The sequence below is a fragment of the Triticum dicoccoides genome, chromosome 7B, assembly GCF_002162155.2.
Source record: "Triticum dicoccoides isolate Atlit2015 ecotype Zavitan chromosome 7B, WEW_v2.0, whole genome shotgun sequence".
Classification (NCBI taxonomy): Eukaryota; Viridiplantae; Streptophyta; class Magnoliopsida; order Poales; family Poaceae; genus Triticum; species Triticum dicoccoides.
Window position 1 is genome coordinate 551715905 of NC_041393.1, and position 6064 is coordinate 551721968.

The 6064-nt window shown below is 59.0% G+C and overlaps 1 pseudogene; it reads left to right on the forward strand.

Annotated features, from left to right (window-relative positions):
- Positions 1–1105: 1105 nt before the first annotated feature.
- Positions 1106–6064, forward strand: part of LOC119339107 — a 27658-nt pseudogene continuing 22699 nt past the window's right edge.

Below are 6064 nucleotides of genomic sequence, written 5' to 3' on the forward strand. Positions count from 1 at the left end.
AAGGAGAGGATGAAGATGTGGACCGGGCGGCGTTCAAAGAAGTATAGCCTTGCCGGGATACAGACGACAGAAAAAGCTAAGTTGCCAAAGTTTGAGCACAATCAGTTTCAAATTTTCAAGTTATCCTCCTTGAACGACCGTGCTTTGTATGGAAAACCTGTGCGCGGAGGAACCGGCTCGTGACTAGTTGCGCCCTTACTTTGTTTCGAGTCCGCTCAACAATGAAGTGTGCTGCGACTAGTCCCGACAAGGTTTCTTGCCGGAGGTAACACCGCCGGCAGGCTGCTGATGTTCCGCATTCAGCGCTTGCGGCAAGTGTGCTTGCGCCGGCAAGTCCCCTAAAAGCGTAGGGTAAAAACATACAAGGGATGGAATCAAGTAAAGGAGATAACATAGCAAGCATTGCCCAGAATAAAGTTGTATTACAATAAATAACTTGCCACGCTCTAATGGATTATTCTTATGGTATATCTAACAGCGGCAAGAAAAGGAGGAAAAGGGCGGCCTAATCTACACGATCGCCGTCGACCCTCTTGACTTCATTGACCTTGTCCACGATGGGTGCGACAATGGCTTTGAGCTCTTCAAGATCCGCACCCGCCGACAGCTTCTTGAGGACGCGGCTGAGGTCGAGGCCGGGGTTGCGGAAGAGTATCTTCACCAACACCTTCTCCAAGACCTTGGCGTAGATGGCGCGCGACTCATCAGCCAACTTCTTTGGGATCCCTTCCCGGAGCTGCTGGAGAGCCATTGCCACACCCTTGAAGAACAAAGTAAGCTTGGCGCTGGGCTGGAGGTTCTCGTTGGTGGAGTACCCGAAGCCCGCCAAGTCCAGCTGCTCCAGCTCCTCGTGGATCGTTGCAGCGATGTTGACGAGGCCCTCCGTCCAGAGCTCCACCCTAGCCCTGAAGGTGTTTTGAGTCTCAGCGGCCCTCGTCAGCAGCTCCTCGTTGCCCTTGATCTCCTTCTTCAGTTCATCCTCTCGCCTTTTGGCGGCGTCCAGCGTCTCCGTCAAGGTGGCCAGCTTCAGCTCCAGATCAGCACTCAAGTCCTTGGCGGCGTTCAGCTCCCTGGTCCTGTTGGCGAGTTGGACTTGCAGATCGCCATGAGCAAGGGCATCCTTCTCGCGTTCGCGCTGGAGTGCGGCAAGCTCTTCATTCTTCCCTTTTATGTCCGCCTCCAGCTGCGTCACCCTCACTTCCAGTTCCTTCTTGGCGGCTTCAGCAGCTGCGGCGGCATCCTTCGCCTCCTTGAGCGCCCCGCCAAGTGATCGCTCCCGTGCGTCGAGCTCCTCCTCGTGGCTATCCAGATTAACCTTTTTCTGCGTCACCTCACCTTCCCGCCTGGACAGCTCCTCGGCGGCGAGCCTCTGCTGCTCCTCGGCCTCAGCCTTTTCCAGGATGAACGCCTTCTTTGCCTCGTCAAGTTGTGCCCTCTCCTCCGCAATAGATCGGAGGGCCTCCTGGTTGCGGCCCTTGAGCTCCACTACATGCTTCTCTATGTCAACTCCTGCCCGCGCGACAAGCGCTTCCCGGGACTCAAGCTTCGCTTGCCGGGCGCGGTAGAGTGACGCTAGCTTCCGGAGAAATTGCTCCTCCTCAAACTCGCCACTGCTGCTGCCGGGCGCGTCAACCACTGCCAGCCCACAGAGGCGAGTACTTCCCCGTCAAACTCCTCCCCTTCGACCGGCGCCCTGGAGCTCGACGCCCAGGGAAGCTTGATGTATACGCCCTCGCCGGCCTTCAAGTATGCGCCTTGCTGGGGCTCCTCGGAGCCCGGCGCTGCATCAGCGGCGGAGGGGTCGGCGGTCGGTGCAGTGCCTGCGCTCCTGCGCCCTCCGGGTCGTCAGTACGATCGCCGGACCCCTCGCCAGCTCCTGCGCCAGCAGCCTTGGCGGCTTCTTCGTTGGCGGGTTCATCAGCGCCGGCCCCTTCCTCGTCAACGGCGGCGTCTTCAGTATCGCCGCGTGCGCCTTCCTCGCCGGTGGCCTCGGTCTCCATCGGGTCTATATGAGGGGGATCTGAGGACAGGGAGAGGAAGGAGAAGTCAAGCAAATATCCAAAAGAGAAGAAAGAAAATCAGAATAAGAACCCAAGGGAAAATTTCCGACAAGGAGGGTTACCTATGCTGGGCTCCGTGACCATGGGCTCCACCACTGGGGGCTCACTGGATCCGCCCCTTGCCGGGGACCCCTCCCTTGCCGGAGAGCGCTCCCTTGCCGGGGAATCGCCCCTTGGCGGCGTAGTCGAAGCAGACAGCACCTCCGGGGCGGTTTCTGCTTGCTCTTGATGGGCCTGTTCTGCTCCTACACAAATAAATCAACGATCAAGATATCAGTGAAAGGAAAAGCACCCATGCGCGCCCCACAACAGGAAGTGAACCAAACACTTATGCTGGGGGCTATGCTGGGGGCTGCTGTGAGGAGAAGGGATCGGGTCTGTCAGGGTGGTCTCGGACGTGTCTTCGGCCATCACAGCAGGATCGTCCTCGATGACAACCACGGGGACCTTGGCCCTCTTCGCTGCTCTCTCGGCCAGAGTCCTGAAATGAAACGGGGATTCAGAGAGAAGCAAATCAGATGTAAGACAAGCAACAACAAAGATCGAAGAAAAACAAGTACAACAAGGAGAAAGCCTTACTCTTCCTCCTCTTCTTCCTCCTCGTCGGAGCTCAGCGCAGAGAGGTCGAAGTCCGGTACCCTTTCTGCGCGACGAGACGGAGGAGTAGGCTCCCTTGGACGTTTGCCGGAGGCTGCGGTAGGATCAGGCGTGGCGGCCCGGGAAGATCCCGCCTCAGTTGCCGGCACAGCCTGGGACCCTCCTGTGGCAACGGTACTTGCCGCGGTGGAGCGTGTCCCATGGCGCCGCGGCTGCTGGCCTGCCTGCCCCCCTGCCGTATCTCCAACTCGACGGAGGCACCTTCATGGTTGAAATTGGGGCTGCGCTGGGGGCTCCGCCTGTGGCAAGCTGCTCGAAGACGGCTGGCCGCTCGCGCCCTCGGCGGGCTCGCTCGCTTCGGCTTCGGGCTCCCCCTCTCCAAAGACCTCTTCGGCAAGGTCCTCCCGGTCGGCAAGGCTTGCCGCCTCGGCCGCCTCTGCCTCCGCCAATGTAAAGCCAAATTCGCCCGCGGCGGCGGCTGCCGCCGCCTCTTCGGCCCTGGTGGCGATGTACCGCATCTCGTCGTCGGTGGTGTCACGGGTGAGGAGCCTCTTTTCGTCGGCATTGACTGCTACCTCCGTCAAGCCATCGAAGAATTGCTGCACGACATCGTCAGCGGGCTCCATCCAGGTTGGGATTATCCCGTGCGAATCGCACTCTGGTATCATTGTGCAGATGCGATCGCGCTGGGAGTTGTTGCACAATGGGATGACGCCCTGCGGCAGCCTGAACCACTCTGGATGGTTGGCATCATGCTTGAAAAGCTCCTTCAGCATCCCGTCAAGCTCCAGAACTGTGAAGTTGAAATTGAGGCCTGGGCGCAGCCTCATGATATCCACCGGGCCGCCAAACTGCCAGGCGGGCCTCCCCCTCTTCTGCAGAGGGGCGATGCGACGGCGAAGGAAATCCGTGCCAACTGCCCCTGCTGTGAGCCCGGCAAGCCTGAGCCGGAGGATTCGGGTGGTGGCAATCTTCAGCTTGGCGTCGTCCGGCGACAGAGCGCTCCAGTCGCCGCCGCGAACTACCCGAGTCTGGCACAAGTTGGTGAATGGCTGCGGTTTGGCATCACAGATCCAGCACCACTCCGCCCTCCACTCATCCCACTTGCTGCGGAGCTCGCCCGGCAGATACACCTCCTTCATGCCGATTCGTGAGGTCCAGGCGATTCCGCCAGCCAATGGCTCTCCTTTCTCGGCTCGGGGGGTGAAATAATGGCGAAAAAGAGCAACACTTGGGTGGATGCCAACGAAGTTCTCGCAGAGGTGTGCGAAAACCGCCATTGTCAGAACGGCGTTGGGGGTGAAATCAAGAAGATGAAACCCGTAGGTATTCATGATGTCGCAGAAGAAATCAGAAAAAGGTGGGCAGAGGCCGCAATAGAAGAACACCGGAAAGAAATAGTCCCCTTTTGGGCACCGCTTCGATTTGGAAGCTTCGGCGGAGAGCACCGGCGTGCACGGATGCGCCCGCGTCTCCGTCGACCAGAAGAGGTAAAACTCCTCCCACAGCGCCTTCGGGGTGAGCTCGGGGGGGGGGGGGAAGCACTCGTTCCTTGCGCAGCGCCTCAAGCCGCAACGCCTCGGCCGACTTGGTGGTCTTGCCGGTCTTCGGAGCCATGGCGGAAGCGGCGGAGGAGCGCGGAGGTGTTGAGGGTGACGGCGGCGACGGGCGGCGGAGCGCTGCTCTCTTTCGGCTTGGGAAGCGGAGGGGAGCGGCGGAGCTTTCGGAGGAAGGAACTGCAAGTGGCGAAGGTGGGGGAACGGCCCTGTTTCCTCTGCTTATAAACAGGGGAGGCGAACGTTACGCATTTCCTAGATTTAAGTATTGCCCACGACGCCGCGATTGACGCGTGCCGTTATGGGGGGACGCAGTGGATACGGAGTGGATTTGGTTTGGACCCAGGCCGCGCGTGCCCGTGCCCTGTTTTGGGCCTGGCCCAACAGCGCTCGGCACCGTGTATGGCCCAGGCCCGGGGGCTCCTGTCGGTGTACTAAAGTAGGGGTACCTTAGTACCCCGAACTTGTGCACGGGCAGTCGCAGCGTCCCGCGGCAAGGCTTGCCGGGCGTCCACCAAGACCCTTCACTATTCATATTACTGCCATTCAAGAACAAAGTGTTAACCGAAGACAAGGCCCTGGCAAGAGAAGCTTGCCGGGAAGGACAAGACCCCGGCAAGAGGAGCTTGCCGGGAAGGCCAACCAAGGCACTTCAGAAAACTTGCCTGTCCCAGCAAGACCCGACGAGCGACAAGCTCGCGGGTGCGACAAGACAGAGACCGCGGCAAGGCACTTGCCGCGGCGAAGCCACCACTCTGCGCCTGTGCTCCAGCTCACCCGACGACGTGTCGCCGCAGGATCGTTCCTGGTGCACGTGGCGAGTAGCTGTGCAGCCAAGCGGTGCGAGATGGCGATGGAGATGACGAGAAGGCCATCGTGGCGATCGGTGGCGCCCCCAACGGTCGCTTCTTGCACTGTTTGGACGACCGGATGAGCATTAAATGCCCTTGTCCCCTGCCGTCAGAGTTAGGTAGGGGCACTGTTGACAGCGGTTGTACCAACCCGCGTTTTTACGTTTTTACCCCTCTCTCTGTGTTGCCACCTGTCGGTGACCCCTTTAGACTATAAAAAGGAGGCCCGTGCGCACGCAGAAGGGGTTTGACTCATTCGAGACTACAGCATACCCACGCTCTCAAGCAAGAACAAAATACAAACACAAAGCAGCAGTAGGAGTTTTATCCCTCCGGGGAGCTCCGAAGCTGGGTAAAATCCCTCGCGTGCTCGACCTCGATCTGCTCTTTGTGCGCCCTCCGCTCCCTGCCGGACCGAAAAGGGGCCCCTACCCCATAGGTGCTCGTTCTCCCACGACAGAGTAGATTTTTAACTCAGGCGAAGCTGGTTCACGGCTAAGCCCCCGAGTGGGAGGGATGCCTTCCACTCGGAGTAGATTTTTAATTCAGGCGAAGCTGGTTTGCGGCTAAGCCCCCGAGTGGGAGGGATGCTCGCCACTCGTAGTAGATTTTTAACTCAGGCGAAGCTGGTTTGCGGCTAAGCTGCCGAGTGGGAGGGATGCCCGCCACTCGTTGTAGATTTTTAACTTAGGAAAAGAAGGTTCACGGCTAAGCCCCCTAGTGGGAGGGATGCTCGCCACTCGGAGTAGATTTTTTACTTAGGCGAAGCTGGTTCACGGCTAAGCCCCCGAGTGGGAGGGATGCTCGCCACTCGGAGTAGAATTTTAACTTATGCGAAGCTAGTTCGCGGCTAAGCCACCGAGTGGGAGTGATGCTCGCCACTCAGAGTAGATTTTTAACTTAGGCGAAGCTAGTTCGCGGCTAAGCCACCGAGTGGGAGGGATGCTTACCACTCGGAGTAGATTTTTAATTAGGTGAAGCTCGTTCGTGGCTAAGACTC